We start from the raw sequence: 22,185 nt of genomic DNA on the forward strand, positions 1-22,185 counted from the left end.
TTAGTCTTCACCCCCGCCCGGGGCTTTTTCGGAATTCCTCCTTGCAGATTCCAGGACTCCATCATCTCCTGCATCCTCTAGTCCTGTGATCTCCGACCTCAAAAACAGTTAGTTGTTCTAAATTAAACAGAAAAGAGACATATTAAGAACATAGCACAATACCAATTTCACCCTTATACCAAAAATAAAATATTTAAACCAAAACAGTTTGCCCTTTTTCTTTGGTCTCTGAAACTAAGCACAGGTTAGAGAAAAACAAACATATACACACAGCATCATTAAACATTTAATATATTTCAACATCGTAATAAAACAATACCATTTGCTTCAGCCCCCTTTTTTAATGTTTATCACATATGGTATTTTTATTTACATCTATTCCACTACAAGAATCATATCTATTTGTATTTCTCTGGTATTGGGCGCTATAAATAGAACCATGTGTTTTTTTGTAATGTATTTAGGCCCCTTGAGTCATTTCTACTTGCTCAAGCCTCCTGATTTCATGTTTGGGATGATAGGGCTTAATTTGGTCAACATGAACAAATTGCTCTGTTACAGTTTCACCCTCTGTTCTTAATATTTTATAAACCACTGTCGACACCTTTTCTATAATTTGAAAAGGCCCTCTCCAGGCCACCAGAAATTTAGAATGTTTCTGTTTACCTTTTCCAAAATGGAATTTATATACCTGATCACCTACACTATACTCTTTCACAGATGTCTTTTTATCATAATATGATTTTGCACTGTCAGCAGCCCTTTCCAAATTCCGCTGCCCAAAAGCAAATGCATGTTGTAAATGCTTCCTCAGTTCTTTCATATATTCATGAACTGTAGATGCGCTTACAAGTGTCTGTTCATGTGTTCTGTACAACCAATGTTGTGGTAACACAATTTTCCTACCCGTCAATACCTCATGAGGGCTGATACCTGTTGCTTTGGCAGGAGTTGATCTGATTGCCATCAAAATCAGAGGTAAACGTAAATCCCAGCTGGAACCTGCCTCTGCTACAAACTTCTTCAATATATTCACAACATATCTGTTGCAACGTTCAATATTCCCAGAAGAGGCAGGTCAGTATGCAATATGCAGTTTTCTTTTCACCCCCAGTATCTGCCACACCTTACTCATTAAAGCGCTTGTGAAATGACTTCCTCTATCTGATTCTATTCTTTGTGGTAACCCAAATCTTGAACACGTATGATTCACCAGTAATGTAGCTGTTGTTTGCGCACTACAATCTGGTGCAGGAATACACTCTATCCAGTTTGGCATCAAACAAATCACACTCAAAATATAACGGTTCCCCCTGCTTGACCTTTTTACAGGCCCTACATAGTCTATTTGCAAATTTGACTATGAAAGGGTTAACCCTCTTTTCATCACTGGAGCTCTATGCATTGGTGAAGCAGGTTTAAATTGGGCACATACTAGACATTCCCTAGAATATAATTCCACATCTTGGGACATTTGTGGCCAGTAAGCATAATCTTTCAGTATCTCTAATGTTTTTTTGTGAACCTCTGTGTCCTGCAATTATTCCATCATGTGCATGGTGTAGCATTAGCCCACTGAATGAAAGGGGTACCACCCACTGTATTTGTCATGTTATGGATTCCCTAATCATGAGTCCATCCTGTAGTCTGATTCGTTTTGTATTCTTTATTGGCACCCTCAACTCTTCTTTTCCCGCACAATCATTTTCAGTTAAAATATTTTGTTCCGGGTCTATCAAATGATTATAATAGATTCCCAAAAATGGGTCGTCTTTTTGTGCCTTAATCAGGTCTTGATCTGGTGTATCATAACTCCATTGCACTACTGGTTGTTGTACCTCTTTTGGAGACTTAGAGCGTGTAATTGCATCAATCTGTATTTCACCAAGTAAGTGTTCAATAGGTAGCAATTCTCCCATCACAGCCCCAATTTTGGCCAAATGTTCTGCCTTATCATTCCCCTCCTTATCTTCTCCTGGAGTTTTTAGATGTCCACGAATTTTCCTCCAGTATATTGTTACATCATTCTCTGACACTAATTTGTCTATGACCTGTCACATTTTTCCATGTTTGAGAGGCTTTTTATTATACGTAATTATGCCTCTTGCTTTCCATCCAGGCAAATATTCCACAAAGCTATTTGGTGTATAATCAGAATCAGTCACCAGGACAATTTCACTAAATGTATTATCAACTGCAGTAGTAATTGCTTTATAAATGGCTGCCAATTCCGCTACTTGACTGCTCCTAGCCCCAATTCTCATCCCTTTACTGGGAATGTCTTCACATTTCAACCAGACATTTCCTATTCCTGACACCAATTGTTTGTTACTGTCATTTTCAATGTGAAAAGCACAACCGTCAACATATACAGTCGGCAAATCCTTGCATGTCTTTTCATCAAAAGCTTTGTGTGGTGATTGTCCAAAATCCTGTAAACTACATTCCACTTCTACTTCATTTGATACATGTTCAGCTGCACAGTCATGTAAATCTGCTAATCCTTGAGCAACCGGGCTCTTTTTATTTTGGCCATACCTCACTTCCACGGGAAAGCCTTCCAATGCTAATGTCCAAGAAGTAATTCTGGACTGTGCTAGGTTGCCTGACCTAATTCTTTTACTCTCAAAAAATTGCAATCGCTGATGATTTGTCCCAATAGTTACCTTTTCTCCCTGACCAATGGGGCGGAAATGCTGTAACACCCACACGGTGGTCAAAAGGGCCTTTTCACATGCACTGAATTTAATTTCAACTTGAGAAAATGCCTTACTTGCATAAGCAATGGTTTTATGATTCAAATCATGTTTTTGAGATAACACTGCTGACACACAATGTTCAGAAAAAAACGATTTCTACAAAGAAATCCCTGTTCTTTATGGGTCATGCTAAGCATGGTGCCTTTATAAGACATTCCTTTAATTTAGCCACTGCCTCAGATTGCTCTTTTTCCCATTTCCAGGACGTATTCAGCTTCAGTAGTTTAGTCAATGGTTGAGTAATTTCAGCATCATTTTCAATACATTTCCTGTTATATTCTGCCATTCCTAATAAACTTTTTAAACCTTTCATATTTCTAGGATTTTTCAATTTCTGTATGGCCTCCATCTTTTTCTTTTCTGAATTTAGCCCATTTTCAGTTACCTCATGGCCTAGGAAGTTCACCTTTTTCTTGTGCCATTGGGACTTCTGTAAAGAAACTTTGGCACACGCTTTTGGCAATTGGTCAAGTACATGTCTAATTTCGTTAAAGTGACTTTTCAAGTTTTCGCTTTTTATCAGGACATCATCCACATAAACTATGGTTCCTCTTTCCGCTGCATCTGGCATAGCCTTTCGCAAAAATATGCCCCATTCGCTCCCACTATTGACATACCCGAATGGTGTTCTAGCCCAAGTGTATTGCGTTTTATCAAATGAAAATGCAAGTAAATTCTGAATGTTCGCTGCCAGTGGCATACACCAATTTCCATATGTAAGATCTAATGTGGTAAACACCTTTGACCCATACACTTGAGCAAGGCCTTGATCAATGAATGGCACTCTCTTATTTAATTCCCTCAGGTCTGCACACAGACGTCATTGACCATTTGGCTTTAACACCCAAAATAGGAGTGTTGGAGGTACTGTGAATGGGCCTGATAACTCCCCTAGACTCCAAGTTTTTAATTATCTCTGCCAACAATTCTAAGCATGCCAATGGCAATCGGTATTGGCACATGAATACTGGATTTCTACCACACCCCTCTGGTAATGTGGCAACATGTAAATTAGTTAGGCTGCAATGATATGAATCTTTGGCAAACACTTCTCAATTCATTCTTATCCTCTTCGCTATCACATGCATCTGCTGACAGAATCTGTTCCTCTACCATTTTTGAAAATTCTGGGAAATCCTCCAATGGAGGAACCTCTGTGCTTTCTCCAACTGTGTGGCTGTATCTCTCTGTAACGCTGCCACTTTTAAATATTTTGGCATATCAGATTCCAATTCAATGTGCTCATTTTCTGTTTCATTTTCATTTAAGTCAAATACTATACAATTATTTTGTTGACAGCACACTGTCTCACAGAAATCATAAGGGTATACAGATCGAATTTTCAAGATCCCTTTAGGCTGAGACTCCGGCCGGTCAAGTGGCCCAGCGAGTAGACATTCGTGCAGAGCCTGGTGACGCAGGTTCGAATCCCGGCAGGGCCAAACTCAGCCTTTCATCCTTCTGAGGTCGATAAATGAGCACCACACACCGTGGGTAATAATAAGCTGCGCTCAGACACCCGAGGGTTCGTAGCGCTATATAATTATGAAATTATTATTATTATTAACACACCTGCACATCTACATATCTCTCAGGGATATTTCCAATCACCATGTTATTGAAATCTGCAGTATAATGTGATTTTTGTATGGCCATTCCTAATAAGGATTTCTCTTCTAAATGGATATCCTGACATCCTTTATTAAACACCATGATTTTAACAGATCCGTCCCCAACATCTACCAATGGGGTATATTCATAATCCAGGCCTTGCTGTTTCATGGATTCATTCAAGCACACAAATGCCTCAGAATCTTTCATTTGCTGCCCATTCCTGCACTTTAGTGTTATAGCAACCTGCTTGGTGAATGCAGGGATAGTAACATCCTTTTTCACCTGTAATTCAATCGCATATGGGACCTATTGTGCAGAATTATAAGCCTTTCTTTTATCTTCAAATTCAGGCGCAGGGCCATATTTTTTGGTTCAGGAAATCCAACACCATGCACATTCTGTGCATGATATCATTGCCCATATAAATATCATCTTGTGTTCCACTCACTATCCACACATTGTGGTAGATGGTTTTTTGTCCAATATTAATCTTTAGCATGCACCTTCCTGCAATTCGATTTTCAAGATCTGGATTGTCCAAACCAGAGACATATTGGTTTTTAATTCTGAATTTTGGGGTCTCCTCCCTTTCCATTATTCTCTGCAGTAGTTTTTCATTAATAAAACTCTTTTCCTGTTCAAGCATCAAAGTGGCTGTTATCATTTTAGAATGGCCATTTATACCAATGTGAATCCATGGCTGCTCATCTTCCATGTTTATTTCAGCAAGGGTGGTGATGTGTTTTTCTGTGTCTGCTTTAGGGATATTGTTCTGTTTGCATTTCTTCTTTTTTAAATAGAAGCACAATGTGTGTTCATCTATTTCTGTTTGCCATTTCTTCCTAGGATCCAAATTAATTTGCACGGATTTCTTTTTTTTGTATAGCATTTTATCCTGACACATCAAAATAATACTGACACTAGGCACACAGCTATTTTGTAGGTACACCTCCACTGCATCACTCTATTTGGGAACACTATGGCATTCATTTACACTGCTGTTTTGTGACTTTATTTTCTTAGGCCTTAATGGTTTTTTGGTTAAATACCACAGTACCCCATTTACCCCATCTATGAGAGGAGACAATCTTTTCAGGCAATCTGTCCCCATCAAAAATGGGATTTCACAAATAGATGTGATCAATATTTCCTGTTTCATTCTGTGTTTTCCTATCTTTATGTCAACCTCGGTGACACCCACGATAGGCACCTCCTCACTATTAAAGCTATGTACTGGGCCTTCACTCTGCCTCACTGTCATCTGATTCTGTGGATATCTCCCTTCATTGATACTTTTTACCAATTTTTTTAACATAATTGTGGCCTGTGCGTCTGTGTCAGTCATTGAAAATGTATTGCATTTCTCTTCCACAGTAATCGGAGCATAATACCTGTCTTCAACTTCCTCTAACACACGCAAAAAGTGTGAATTCTTACTGATGTCAGGATTCACTTTTCTCAGACCTTTCTCACTTTTGGCTAAGCACATCGATAAATTAAAATACATTTTTCCCTCCTTTCTGTCCATTTCCATTTTAGAAGCCTTACTCATCTCCCCATATTCAGAGGTCTTTTGGAGTGTGGCCACTGTTCGCCCTTCCATCCGGGGATCATCAGAGTTCACACTATAATCTTCCGAGTGAATATGCATATACACATCACCCAATAACTTTTGTTTGGACTTTTGTAGGTATTTGGCATGGTACCAATCTTTTTAATTTCCTCAAAAATCTGTGGCTCAGAGAACTCTTCAGGTGACTGATCTGTACCTTCCTTTTGAGTACTTATTCTTCCTGCCTGTATTTTATTAGCATCTTGATTGTCTAAGGAGGGCATTTTAACATCCACACTTACTCCCTGATCAATTATTTTACCCATGCAGGAGTTGTCTTTCTTAAATCTGTCTCTTTGTTCTTTTGGAATTTCATGTTTTTCTTGTTTTCCTTTCCATTTGTGCAAATTTCCAATGTTTGATTTAACTCCAGGTTACATCAAACCTCTTTTATAAATGTATTTGCAATTTCTGCCTCATGTTCATTTGCCGGTATCTTCATTTTTAAATCATTAAGCATCTCAGAGTCATTATACAAAACCAGATCAGGGAAATGTGTCTTTTTATCATTGCAGGTGTCATGAATATTTAGTCACTTATTATCACAAGCCACCCGGTCACTACTATCGCCTTCTGCCCCCTCCTTTGATGACTGTTTTTGGGCTGTACAGAGCTTTCCTATTTGTTCATCCAACATTTTCACTTAGGCCTCGAGACACTGGAATCTTTCCATCTCTCTAGAATCTTCTCTCTGCGGCCTATGCAGATATTGGTTATTCTCCCCCTGATTAAATCTATTCTGATATTTCTCAGGAGAGTGATTCATTTTGGAGTTGTTTCTGAACTCTTGATTCATGTGGGGCGAGGAGCGGGGTGTACCTATCCAGTGGTTGTAATCCCCTGGCGGTGGTGATTGATTGTAGTTATTTATTTATTTATTGGTTAGATATACATATAGCCAATTGGCTTTGTATAACACATTAACAAAACAACATAAATACACAATCTAAAAACATATTTCTTTTTCACATATCCTATACAATGCAGTTTAAAATTGCCACAATTTTCAAGTAAAAAACAACAATAAAATATATGAGATTAATATCATTGCCTCGCATAAAAATCATCCATTTATCAGATATCTCAGTCATCACAGTGTCATTATTATAAGATTTAAAACACATAGTTTTCAGATCGTTTAAACTTTCACAACACATGATAAGATGGTAAAGGGACTCAAAGACATTTACTCCACACAAGCGACAATACTTTGGCATATGTGTGAATCCTATATTAGCACAATGTGTTTCTAATGCAACAGTAGCGTTACATTTCATCATTAGATAGGTACGAAATGTGCCAACATTGGGATAGGCAAGAATATATAGGGGAGAAGACACTCAACTCATATACTCATCAAGAAACCGGCCACTGAACTTTTTAGATGCTAGATTAATCATGTTTTGTTCATGGCTGTAGTCCTGCACCTTGATCTTAAGTCTCATTTTGAATGATAGAAGAGAGAGGGCACCTGGATCAGACCCATTGGCCCAAGTGCGGTGTAGCCTTTGAATGATACTGATGGTACCAATCAACACATTACCTTCTAGACTAAGATATGCTTTTACAAATGGCACAAAAATACTTTCAGTGTGGAGTGTGACAGCTTTCTCATAGGACAAGAAACATTGGCAGATATATGCATACAAATAGCTTTTGATATTAAATTCCAAATACAGATATTCCACACTCACACTTGGAGGGTGACGTGGTAGCTTTCTTAAAAGGTTGGATTCAAGAACCACACCACGTTTGACAAACGTGTGCCCCCAAACTTCCACAGCATAGAGCAGCATTGATCTAATTTTTGCAAGATAAATATTAAGAACTGCAATGACCGAATAGCAGCAATTGCGACCAATAAATACACTTAAAGTGTTTGCAGCCACAATACATCTGCTCTTAATAGTAGACCACTGTTCCTTCCAATTCAGCTTTTCATCAATAATAACTCCCAGGTATTTGTAGGATTTCACCTGTTAAACTTTTTTGTTTTCCAGGCACCACGAGTATTTCTTAGGTCTACATTTATTTGAGAATACCATTATCTTACTCTTATCAATGTTGATAGTCAGACCATTTTCGGCTGAATAGATAACCAAGGAGTCAAGCATATGCTGAAGGCCCGCTGGAGTATAATCCAATAATAGCAAGTCGTCAGCATAGGCAAGCCAACCAATAGTTACTCCATTCACTCTCACGGGATTGGCTTCTGGGATAAAGAATGCTTTCATCATGTCTGATAAATACAGATTAAAAAGGATGGCAGCAATCATGCAGCCTTGCTTAACACCGCAACTAGTGGCAATGAATTTCGAAAGTTTGTCTGTGGCATTGAGTCTTATGCGTACTGAGGTGTCAGAATGTAGCAACATTAGCATCTTTAACAGACCTTGGGGGATCCCCCATGAACTTAGTTTTTTCCAAAGTCTGTTTCGGAGTATGATGTCAAAAGCCGCTGAGAAATCAATATATGCGCAATAGACATTCTAATTGTGTTTTCTCCAAGCACGTTCAATCGAAGATGTTAACAGCGGCAAATTATGTGCGGTGCTAGATTTGTCGCGAAAGCCTATTTGATTGGAGAGTAAGACATTATTTTCACTTATCCAATCATTTAGTTCCTTGAGCAATACCTTAGTAAATATCTTAGAGGACACATCTAGCATTGCCAACATTCTAAAGTTAGCCGGGTTATCGCATGATCCTTTTTTATGAACTGTAAGGATGTGCCTTGTCTTCCATGATAGAGGTATTGCACCAAGTGTCCCTATTTGTTTGAACAAGAGCACAAGTAGCACCCCACAGTTCAGGCTGCTTTTTTATTACCATGTTGCAGACCCCATCCGGCCCTGCTGCCCGTGAGTTCTTAAGATTTTCAATAATCTTAACAATATCAAGTTCTGAGGATTTGCAGACCCAAGTAACTTCGGGAGGAAGAGTAAGCACAGTACCTAGTTCAACTTTTCCCAATGTGCCATTGATATAGTGGGCCCACGCTTCTTCAGTGATACAATTAATTGTCAGATCGCGTTTTTTGTGTTTGCTAAGGAGATGCCAAATCCCTTGTTGGTTGTTGGACAAGGCAACCAGATCAATTTTTTTCCATAGTTTGGTTTCACATTCAGGTTTATGGATTTTAAGCCACACTTTATAATTCTTTTTAAGTTTTTTGATTAGGCATGCTACCTCATGTGCTGACAGCAGCGGGTCATTATTTCTAACAACAGTATGAATTTCATTACGGAGTTGCTTTTTGGCAAGATTAATCTTTTTATCATTCCCAGGCCTACGTAAGATAGCAATGTTGGAACGTTCCCCAGTTGATTTGTATGTTCGACGTTCACCCACTTGTTTCTGAATATTTTGCACAAGCTCAGTGAAACTAAGCAAAATTTGGTTACCAGTGTTCATACCGGACACCCCCTCCTTAATGTACTCCGCTAATAGGGTGGATACCAATTGAGAGACCTGTTCGATATTTTGACTATGCCATACTATCCTATTATTTCCTTGGTTCATGCTGAGCACCCCATTATCATCATAGTCATGTGGTCTGCGCCTTCTTCTGATATTGCAAATAACAGAGACAAGGGTAGATGGTCACTCTCATCTCTCTCAACTACACCCATATCAATGATAAGATGAAATCCAATCTGGTTGGTGAAAATGTAGTCAAGGGTAGCTGCAGATCTACCTTCAACCCTAGTGAAGTTCATAGGAACATCTCTAGGTGTTAAACCATTAAGTTTCATAAAATTATGGGTCTGCATAACATTCATCCAGTGGTGATTGGTTGTATTGACGTGGGGCATAATTCATACTCTGCCTCATGTCCTGTCTCTCATTTTGTGAGTATTGTCCCCCATGCTGATTCCCATTTTCAGTAAATAGATCCACATACCAGGGTCTATCCTGGTTGCCACATATCATGTTGTTGGGGTCAAATCTGCTCTGTGTCCCCAATGTCTAATAGGGACCATTACTCCTTTGATCCTTGCTTTGTCTCTGCTTATTGTTCATACCTGACATATCAGGCCAATATCCTGCCCGGGGCCTGTCTCCTAGGTACCTAGGGCTAATGTAGCTCTACCTATTACTAGGATCATGTGACTGAAACATCGGTGCAGAGAGCGGCACTCAATTGACATTTTAGCTGACCAGATCTCCATTATTGTTGCTGAGGATTCTTTAGATTTTGATCTGGTATCTTTCATTTTATCAATCTCTCTACCCTGACAGTATAGCACTTCATATAGTTTTGTACTTTGGTGCACAATCCACTCAAGGAACTTGTCACGATAAAATTTGCGGACTAACTGTGATATAATGTCTTTCTGCAACCCATAGAAGTGGCAGTTTTAAACTCATTGGCATTGGGATCAAAAGATACATCAAAGCGAGAAAGAACTCTTTTTAAGTCTTGCAAAAATTGGCAAGGGGACGTATTTGGCCCAGCTGTAATTGTGTATGCAACTTTCTTCGCCTCGTGTAATGACTGTAATAGAGAAAAATGACATCTAATCTCTTTTTCAAACTCTGCCCATGTCATATTTTGCTGTTCATTTAATCAACTGATGATACTGACTGTGGGAGCGTCCAGAGTTAAGTGTAAGTATTGTCTATATTGTTCCTTAGGTATCTGGAGAGCTTTAAATATATTGTGCACCACTTCTAAGTGGTCCTCTGTACAGCACTCCCCTCCTTTTTTGAATGGTTTGATCAGAGCCTTGATCAATTTCATTATCTTGATAGGACTACTTGGTGCTATGTTTGGGATTGCACTATTTTGTGACTCAACCCTTGTTTCAGGCATATGGGATTGGTGGCGGCCCCCAATGGGTGTGTCAAACCCTGTCTAGGGCGCTACAACCAAGTTCAGACACCGGCACAGCCACTGGGGTACTATCTCTCTGTGAAGAAATAGAATTCACCTCAATTCCATTGAATGTGGCACCCTGTCGTTTGTGCTGGGACCTGGAAGTGCATATTTGCTGTTCCAAATCCTCGCACTTTTTAGGGAGCCGATCTGCCTCCTTATGCAAGTAATTGTTTTCATCACCCATCTTGTTAATCACATTTTGAATATCGCCCATTTGCATTTGGCATTCATTAAACTCTTTGTCTCGTTTGTCTCTTTCTTGAAACATTTTAACTATCTCTTGTTCAGCATTTTGAAGATCACCTTCCTTCTCAAAGTGTTCTTTTTTGTAAAATTTGCATTTCCAAAATAACCTCGTCTTTATCTTGTCTAATATGATCTACGAATCCTTTCAAGTGTTTTAATTATTGCTCACTATCCTCAAACGATTTCTTCCTTTGGGACATTTGATTGTCGAGTTCTTTACACTTTGACTGCATGTCCTTTTGGCATACCTCCAGTTCTGCTCTTAACTTTTCCTCCTGTTCACTAGCTCCATCTAGTTCAACTTTTAATCTGTTAATCAGCTTTGCATCATTTTCTTGCATTCGCAGGGACCTATTTAAAATGAACCATGTTTTGGCACATAGCCGTATCAATCTTTCTCGGCATGTTTATCAGCAGCATTTAATAATCTCAGAAGACAGACCTGAATGATGCTACCTTCTGCAAAAATGTTGTCCAATGGTACTTTCTGCACTACCCCATAGATACGGTCATGCCACTCTGTGGCGTTATTTGATGACCAGGTCCCATTTGCATATAATTTTGCCTCCAGATATTGTACCAACTCTGGGAATGTGGCCTTCATTTGAGGCATTCTGAGATTTACTTCCGGTTTCACAATGAGTTCCCTTTAATGCACGTATGGTAGTGTGGAACACACTTGCCACACCCAGTAGATGCTCTACAGTCACTTTCCCAGCCAATGCACCATTATTTGTAGGAGATATTGTCTTATTGGGGTAAATTCAGGATTTGGCATTATTTTTTTACCGTAAAAATATTGGCGGTAATTTGGCAGTATATTAGTCTTACGTTTAGAATGGGCCTGGTATCATACTATTTTAGTGACCCTACCTTGTTAGCTTGTATTGGTGGTAATTTTAGTGGTATCTTGCTTTGCATTTTTTTCAAAATTATCTTATTCCTGTGGTATGGTGGTGAGCATGGTTTTTTTTTATGCTATAACCCCATTATAAAAACAAACCTTTCCTTTCCATTAGAATATTTTCTATTTGCCTGTAGAGAGCCCCTGACATAGCACATCTCATAGAACCCAATGAGTTTATTCATAGCGACACCTGCAGTTTGTGGCTGGTGTTACTCGCTTATGTACATCCAGTAACCTATGTGTCGAATTAAACACCCCCTTCCCATCAGCATTCAAGGAAGGACTCACTCATCACAAAGCACTCAACCCTCTACTTTGTAGCTGTTTATTACTAACTTTCTCTTGTTTGCTATTTTAGTTACAGTGGTAAATTGGTAAATGCACTACTGCACTGATATGAACCTCCCCTTTGTACTTTAGTTATGTAAATAATTCACAGATGCATGAATGACACAAAAGTCTCAATTGTTTTTATAAATGCGTTGTATTATATATCATTTACAGTCATCAGATCTTACCATGTGTTATTTACAGCATCATCTGCAATATAAAAGAACAAACAGAACAAGCAGATATTTTGCAAACATGAATTCATGTCCCCACACTTTGAATATAGAGAGAAGTAAACATGCAATGATTTCTAACTTCTCTGCACTGCAAAAATCATAGCCACACGCACAGCATACAAATTATTCCTCACTTGGCACATGGCCAGTAATCTGATTTCCGCACTACTTCGCTGTCTTTTGCAGTCCCAGTGTCAGTGCGAAACTCCTCCGTAAACTTGTGTGGTGGAGCACCAACTGATTTAGATTCAGTCAGCGCTCAACCCCCTTGAAACTCCGTCTGTCTCCTCAGCCCAGCATGAACTAACTGCTCTCTTCATTTCTTTTTCTTAGGAAAACTTTTACCCATCCCTTTATTGACGTGGCTTGTCTGCCTACATTGTCTACCTATCAGGGTAAGATGAATGTGCCCTGTGCCAGCCTTTGTTTTCAGAACAATGAAATCTTCATGTCCATAATAACTGTTTCATTTTGCTTCCTTTATCTTGCATATTTTCTGTTCTCCACAAGCTAAAGAAAACGCTAGTGTGCATTTAAAAATGAATTTTGAATAGTGCAACCAAAACATGGATTTCACCTCATTTTGCATATAAGACTACATTCTCATGTTAAAAGTTAGCACTTAGTACTTGAGTTATGTTAGTAGTGTTAGTCAGTTATGTATTCTAATGCAGTCTTCATACATGAAGCATCCAAAATACATGATGGACCTCTTTATTTGAACCTGGAAGCACACTTAGTTTTTCTATGTGTGCTCTGAATATCTGCAGTTTCACACTGGACCTGGCTGTGTTATAAATCCTGCACTTTGCATGCTGGCGATAACGCTATATATTATATACTGGCAAACAAATTGCTATATTATATGCTGGCAAACATGCTATACATGTCCTTAAAATACCTTATGGGACAACGTCCGATGAAAGAGCTTTTGAACTGGGGTAGGTGGGACAGAAAGACCAATGTGAGGAACATCTTAATGGTCAGACTGAGCATATCAAACCACACATTTGAATAAAGGTCCAGGCCATGACAGAATATGAATGCCATATACGACAATTTAAATTGTATTCAGTCATGAACCTATAATCAATGTAAGCATGCTGTTGCCATATGCTCCTGCCTACGAAGGCTGAACATAAAGCTAGCAGACACACGTTCAACCTTTTGATGTTTGATTAATGGAGCTTGGGAGAAGGCCAGTGGGCAGTGTTGTTCAAAACCCCAAAACAGAGGCACTGGTCATCATTTTCTTTAAAGGTCTAAGTTGGAACACACATTTGTCATGGGAATAGTCTGCGCCATTCTCACAGTTACTTGAAACAGGTAGTTTTAAGGCATGCGCCCTCTCATTAGAAGAAAGAAGCACAACAAAGAATTGCAGCTGCAGACCCACAAAGGCAGTAGTGCAGTTGAGAAGGTCACATTGTGTAGGGCACATACAAATATAGCTTCTTTGGGAGCCCAGATGTGATCCATTAACAATACAACGTCCGCCTCCATAAAAGTGTGCCTGCTGCCTGGAGCCCTCTGTATGACCTCCCTACATGGCCTTCCAAGAGTGCCCATTATGCTCCATTCTTCTGATTGTATGCATATTACTGTAACTCATTAATGTGTCACCTTGTTTTACATCACTCTGTTGGTTCACAGCTGGGTTTGTGCATTGTAAAAGCCAGCATATACACACATACACGTGTGCCCTATTTTATCCATTTACATGTTGACGCTCTGCTTCCCTCTGACACCCTTTGTCCCACTTGTCTGCTTCCCACTCACAGAAAAGCAAGTCAGCAAATACAATTTGACAACAGAGGTGGTCAAAAGCTGGTAAGTTCAGGAACAATGTAAAGGGGTCCTATAAGCAGTGGCTCTGTGCACCTCAGTTGGTGGGCACCTATGTGTTCATCTGAGAGGGCATCTGGAGGACTTTACATGCATGTTAAACTAAGCTCTTTGAAACTTTATAACCTCAAGTATCAAACCCTGCAAACTGATTGTCCCCTGTCAGACTTAGCACACACCAGGTGTGTTGCTAAGTCTGAAAAAGATCTGGGGCTATGCCAGAGATGTCTCTATGGGAGGGCAAATGGGGCATTTGCCCCCAGCCCCCATCGTACAGGCCCTGGAGGGGGTCCCCCATGGATACTGGAGGTGGGCCGGGCACATTGTTAATTTGTTGGACCATTGGGCTGGCTCGGCACAACATGATTTGCTGACAGTGAGAGTGTGAGACACAAGACGTGCCTGCAGCAGGAGGCCGCACGGCTCGGCTGTGCTCCACACATTCCTCGATCACTTTAAAGTTCAAGCAACGTAATTGAGGAGCAAGTTGGATTCTGCTGCTCTGTGCTCTGTCAGTGCCCCCACCCCCACTGGCATCTCAATTACAGATGTGCATGTGATCACTCTAGTGCCAGTGTGTCTGGCTTCAACGGAACACATATTCTTATGACAGAAACAAACAATTGTGATTTATTTATTTACTTTTATAAAACGCACATCTGCCTTGGGGCATCGTGGCGCTTTTACAGAGTATTCACATGGCAACAGGCATAGCAATGAACAGGATTGACAGTATATAGCACCAGGCACAATAGTACAGAGAATGGCATGTTAAGCTGTTGCTAAGGTTACAGTTGAGCAGCGTGTCTTTACGTATTGGTTAGGTCTATCAGAACAGCATGGTTTTCAACATTTTGTGGAAGGCAGTATAGGAACATTCGTTTCTTAGGTTCGTGGGGAGTGCATTCAATTTTTTGGTGCCAAGTGTTGAAAGATGGACCCTTCAGCTTTGGTTCTTTTGAAGGTTGGCACGTAGATCTGGTTGGTCAGGTGAGATCTAATTGGTCTATTGGATGGGTTGAGGGTGATTTCTTCTGATAGGTAAGGTGTGGCATCGGAGTAGAGGCACCTTTGTGTGAAGGCCAGTGTTTTGAAGAGTATGAGTTCTTTTACCAGTAATCAGTGAGCATATTTCCTGGCCTATGTGATGTGGTCCCTATTGGGAATACACATGGCTGCCCTAAGGGCATTGTTCTGTGTGACTTGAAGTTTGTTAAGGTGTTTTGCATTGCAGTAGTCCAGTTTGGTACCTACTGTGGCTCTAATGGGGCTCCTGTTGCCCTGGCTCTGCCTCTGCCCCAAACACATCAACCAATGAGAAATCAAAAGTCTATTGCCATGCATGCAACAGCTTCTGTGAGCCAATGGCATTTGGTTGATTTGAATTTGTGGGTGTGTCTTCTTCAAGGCTGTTTCCTTCTGCATGTAACAGTCAAGCTCTGCACGAGCACAAGGCCCGATGTGCCGCTCTTGAGGCCAAGGTTTTTTCACCTCACCTACCCAGGCCCGGCCCACACCTAAACGGTCAGGCTGGCGGCCGATCACTCGCCCCATCCTGAAGCCAGTTTAACTGTGGCTGGCCCTGACTAGGGGAAGCAGATCTGTGCTGCCAGCGGCGCCCGGCCGGCACTGGTAAGTAGCCATTTATTTTCTTCATCTTCTCTATGCACTGTTCAGGAGCAGCAGTAGCAGATGAGTGCACAATGCTTTGGAGGGCATGTGCCGTGCCCTGTGGCTACATGTAGGCCTGCGAGCAGGATGCCAACAGCACCTATGTATTACAGGGATGTAGCAGGAGCTGCTTTGGCCAGTGGTGCTGTTGTTGACCTTCCAGTCGTAGCACTAGAGGTGGTGGTTTTTCAGGTGGGGGGTGGGGGGTGTAACAGGCAGTTCATGAGTGCTGTCACGTGTGCTCAGGCGGTAGTGCCCCCACAGATGATGTTACATGTGGTGTTACATATGATGATGTGGCACAGGCAGGTCCTGCTGCTATGGAAGGTGGTGGTGCTGCAGTTGGTCCTCGCACATAGTAAAATGGTAACCCACTGCCCGCCAGCAAGACCATATCCTTCAAAAATTCTGTCCACTGAACACAAAAGAAGTGGAACCTCACTAGCCCTTTAGTATGCCCATAACCTCCTTTCTAAATAACCACGCTCTTATTGATGCTTTGGTGTGCACGTTGGCCACAAGAAGGGTAAGACACTATAACTACCTGACCATCCCAGTAATTGCGGTGCACGTTTAAATTGGATAACAAATGACTTTCTCCTTTGTTTCATAGATTTCAACCTTTTGCTCAATAAAACATGTTGCAGATCTTACAGAAACGCGGATTGCATATTACTATCCAGATATCTATTCTGGTAATGACAAATCACTCATCCAGTTCAAAGCCCTGAAGCCACGCGGCTGGTAATCCCCCAGGCACCCCAACGTCTTGTCCCACATGAAAGGCAATGCACGCCACTCCCTTGAAAGCAAACCGCTATACTCAGAATGCACGGGAAAATATACCCGGGCCCTTCTTGAATGCCTGCACGCCTCCCCTCACACTCCCTGCAAGCAAATCCCCATGTAAGCATTGTAGTGTGATACATAAATCATTCTACACTTTAGCTGAAATGCACGCAAATACAACTGAATTACTTAATTATCAGTATGCTGATCGCCTTGTATTACCCAGCCCAAGTTGCCCCACTAAATTGTAGTCTGGGTCATTGCTCTAGGCTATAACCGTGCCGTATATGGTGCCGAAAACATTGGCCTCATATCCCTTCCTCCGGACTAGGAACTGGGGCAAGCATACACACTACCAAGTGACTATTTGAACCTTGTCCTTAAGGTGGTGCAGCATCCCCAACCATCGCCCCAACCCTGCATGCTAAACTATATTCCCCCAACCATTCATGTGCCCATTACATTGCAAACGACGCGACCCTTGGTCCGTATGTACTTGGGTATCGAACATTGCGCAGCAACCGTCCACAACTTTGATATGCGCAGGGTTCTGCTGCAAGTGGTGCTGTGGATGGGGTTGTTACTACAGGTGCTTTTGCACTGGTGCTGCTGCCAGTTGTGGTGCGACAGGTGCAGGAGTCTGGTATAGTTGTCAGTGCTGCAAGTCATATTTTACAGAGGCAGTGCTCTGCAGCAGCAGTGGCACACATGCAGTTCTCTAGTAGAGGTGACAGTGCTGCAGGCATGTGCTGTACTCTAGTGCACTTGTTAGTGCTGCAGGCGGTATTGTACAGATGAAGTGCTCCGTAGAAGTGGCATGGGTGCAGTGCTCCAGTGTAGGTGGAAGAAGTGCAGTGCTTTCCTGCAGGTGTCAATGCTGAAAGAACGGTGCTCTAGTGTAGTTGTTGGTGAGTCTGCTGCTTTTCTTCAAGGAAATTGTGCTTCAAGAAATGCTTCTGCTGTGTCAGTCATGGAGCAGATTCAATTTTCCAGGAGTGATGCTAAGCTGTGTATGACTCGATGGTGATCCCTGGGTGCAGCGCTCTGCTGCCAGTGTTCTTAGTGTGTATGTGCGGTGCTCTGCTATATGCGCAATACACCCCTGCAGGTGTCAGAGGCAATACATGTGCAACCCTCCGCTAAGGGTGGCTATGGAACAGTGCTCCCCTGCAGTTGCCATTACTGTAAGTGCAGCTCCCTGTTGCCAGTGATGTAGGTTCAGCGCCCCGCTGTGGGTGTCAGTTATGGTCTAACTGCAACTTTCCTTTTCAAGTGCTGCAATTGCTGTATGCTGCACGGTCAACGCTGCGTGTCGGTCAGTGCTGCAGGTGCCTCACTCACCAGCTGTGGCTACTGTCAGGACACGCACTCACCTGTCACAGGTAGGTTAGAAAGTTGTCAGGTCGGGCTCTACCACCAGGTTAAACTCAGATACCTGTCTAAGATGGTGTGTGCTTGAGTAGGAGATACATGGGTGGTGCAGGTGAAAGAGGCACCATCTCTGATAAAGCAAGTGAAATGGGTGACATCTCACGAGCAACTGAAAGGGGTTATGCAGTAGGCGAAAGCCTCCATCTCTGAGATGGCGGGCAAGTGTAAGTGGTGGCATCTCTCGAGCAGCCAAAAGCGGTGTCATCGGAGGTGGGGCAGGTGAAATTGGTGACTTTAATTAACTGTGTCTCTCTTCAATTTGGGGCTGGGGGTTGTGTGGCTCTTCTTGACTATGTAAACAATATTCTGAAACGCACGTTGTCATTTTGACCTCCATTTTACATGCAGGGACTGAGTGCACGTTTCCCAGAATGATTTCAAAATACGCTGATCGTTCCACGTTAGGGTTGGAGGGCAGAAATGGTCTATGATTTGCACTGTTGCTGTCCTTTGTTTGTCTCTCTCTGATTCCTCAACTCTGCTGTTTCAAGGTTGTATGCTCCTTTCTTTCCTCCCCCACTCCTGGCCACCTGTGGGTCACAGCCACCCATTCCAGGGATGCCTTAGATCCCCCCCACACTCCTGGCTTTGAAGTGAGTTTGAACTTGCAGGATTCCCGCCCGCCCAGGTCACCTGGCCTATCTCTGGCCCATCCATGGGGTGATTTCTTCACTCAGGAGGAGGCTCCCCACCTCCTCACACTAATCCCTTTAGGGCTGCCCTAAGGGGTCACATCAGGGTAGCATCCAATCAGAGAGGCTGGCCTGGCACCTGTGCTGGCCATGAGCACCCAGGTACAAATCCAGACTCAGACCTCTGGCACCCAGTGCAGTGCTGCTGAGGTGAGGTGGACAGGAGAAGGCACTGGCAGACAGGCATGAGCACAGTTTGACTTTTTTTCTAAGCACTGTACATACCCAGTGCCCATGCTCTTCTACATGTACTTATTTTTTACCTGGATAATCCCTTTAGTTGGTGTCATAGTCTGAGCTAATTCGCATTGTTGCCTTAGTTTCTCTGCACTGGCTGCTCTTTGTGGTGTGTGCTTGTTTCTCTTATAGTCAGTTCTCCAACCCCCAAAACACCTTTTCCTGCCCGCAGTCAATTTCTCTCCGTTCCCAAACCACCCCTCACCGGTCCCCACTTAGCTCTCTTTGTGCTGCCATCTTTTGACTTTGTGGGTTATGCATTCAATAATTTGCACTGATTATGTGCAATACGTTGAGTGTGAAGTCTTTAGGGGGACATTCATAGAATTCGGCGCACAAGTGGCGCATGCGGCTGGTGCACAGAGTTATGAGTGCGGCAGTCTGCGCCAGCCGCGTGCGCCAAAACCCATTCAGGCACACAGCATATTCATGGATTAATACATTCAAAAGCAGCCATGGCACAGAGTGGCGCAGCGACCCTGCAGCAGCGCCAGTTACGCCCCCAACCCCGCCCTGTGCGCCAAAAAAGGCCAGTGGACCAGCATACAGCCCCCCAACCATGAAAACGTGTGTAAAACTCCCCACGCACGTTCCAGAATACACGTACCCCGCTCGCACCAGGCTCAGCGCGTGTAAAACTCCTCACGCACCCTTTGGATTACACATGCCCTGCTTGTGCCAGGCGAAAGCAGGGTACGTGTATTTGGGGGGTACGCTGGAAGTTTCACACACGATAGGCCCTGTGCGAGTGTGGTACGTGTATTTCTGGGTTGCGCGGGAAGTTTCACACGCGATACTCCAGGCGAGAGCACGGTATGTGTATTTGGGGGGTACACAGGAAGTTTCACACACGATAGGCCCTGAGCGAGGAGGTACGTGTATTCCGTGGGTGCGCAGGAAGTTTCACACGTGATACTCCAGGCAAGAGCGGGGTACGTGTATTTGGGGGGTACGCGGGGATTTTCACATGCGATAGGCCCTGTGCAAGCGGCTACATGCATTTGTGGGCTATGCGGGGAGTTCACAAGCGATAGGCCCTGTGCGAGCGGGGTATGTGTATTTGGGAGTATGCAGGGAGTTTCACACGCGATAAGCCCTGTGCGAGTGGGGTACGTGTATTTGGGGGCTACACAGGGAGTTGAACACGCGATAGGGGCTGTGCGAGCGGGGTATGTGTATTTGGGGGGCACGTGGGGAGTTTCACACGCGATAGGCCTTGGGCAAACGTGGTACGTGTATTTCAGGGGTGCGTGGGAAGTTTCACACGCAATACTCCAGGCAAGAGTGGGGTACATGTATTTGGGGTGTATGCGGGGAGTTTCACACACGATTTGGCATCGTGGGCCCTCCTGGGTGTACAGTTTTCCCCTCTCCCCATGCCCTGCAAGCAGCCCACACCACAGGGGACTACCCTAAAACCCTCACCATGCCCTGCAGGCAGCCCACGTGGCACCATGCACTTGTGAGCACACTTGTAAGCCCCGACTCTTGTCCCCCACCCATCCAACCACACCCAGTGATGGGCACCTGCCAGCAGGCCCCGACTCATGTCCCCCACCCATCCACCCACCCCCTGTGACGGGCACTACCAGCAGGCCCCGACTCATGTCCCCCCACTCACTCAATTCACAGGCACCTGCCAGCAGGCCCAGGCTCATGTCCCCCTGCACCCCCACCCACCCAGCAGTGACGGGCACCTTCCAGCAGGCCCCGACTCATGTCCCCCCATCCACTCACCCACCCACCATTGACGGGCACCTGCCAGCAGGCCCCATCTCATGTCCCCCCACTCACTCACCCACCCACCATTGACAGGCACCTGCCAGCAAGCCCCGACTCATGTCCCCCTGCACCCTCACCCACCCAGCAGTGACGGGCACCTCCCAGCAGGTCCCGACTCATGTCCCTCTGCACCCCCACTCATCCAGCAGTGACAGGCACCTGCCAGCAGGCCCGACTCATGTCCCCCTGCATCCCCACCCACACAGCAGTGACGGGCACCTGCCAGTATGCCCTGACTCATGTCCCACTGCACCCCCACCCACCAGCAGTGACGGGCACCTGTCAGCAGGCCCCGACTCATGTCCCCCCACCCACTCATCCACCCACCATTGACGGGCACCTGACAGCAGGCCCCGACTCATGTCCCCCTGCACCCCCACCTACCCAGCGCTGAAGGGCACCTGCCAGCAGGCCCCGACTCATGTCCCCCTGCACCCCCACCCACCCAGCAGTGACGGGCACCTGCCAGCAGGCCCCAACTCATGTCCCCCCACCCAACACGTCATCACACTCCAGACCCATGGGCCTTATGGCCACCCAAATCCCACCCCAGGCCACCCCAGTCCAAGCACCCCACATTGAATTCCCAAAGTCATGATAGAAAATACATGACCAGCATGCTCATGAATACATGTCCCTCAGACCCACACAATGGTGACACATGACTGTGAAAAACAACATTGTAACATGCACAAAACAAACGATAGAAGACCACACAAGTAAAATATAGAAAGAAAGTGTATTGAAGAATCAACGAAATGAATAAAACAAAATCACACAATAATGAAAAGAAATAATCCAAGTCTGGAACTCCAAAATGTATCAAAAAAAATAAATGCTGCAACCAAAAAAATCCAAAGTAACATGGATCCTATGGCTATGTCCATAAAAAAAAAACACAGTTCCAAAAAATCAAAGTATTCCACCATGGGACCAAGAAAATGAAATCCACATCGAAAACTATTTACAAAAGAACATCCAAGGGTCCATGAGCCCAACAATCCAAAGGAAACCTACAAAAAACCCTACCTAATAAATAACTATATACAAAAAAGGTGGGGCATAGTCCATGCGCCCCAAATGAAAGAAAAATAGAAAGGAAATCTAACACTAATGAACTATATAGAATGGCGGCGGGCAACTTCTACGGCT

Source organism: Ambystoma mexicanum, chromosome 12, assembly GCF_040938575.1.
Source record: "Ambystoma mexicanum isolate Mex_15411 chromosome 12, UKY_AmexF1_1, whole genome shotgun sequence".
Taxonomy (NCBI): Eukaryota; Metazoa; Chordata; class Amphibia; order Caudata; family Ambystomatidae; genus Ambystoma; species Ambystoma mexicanum.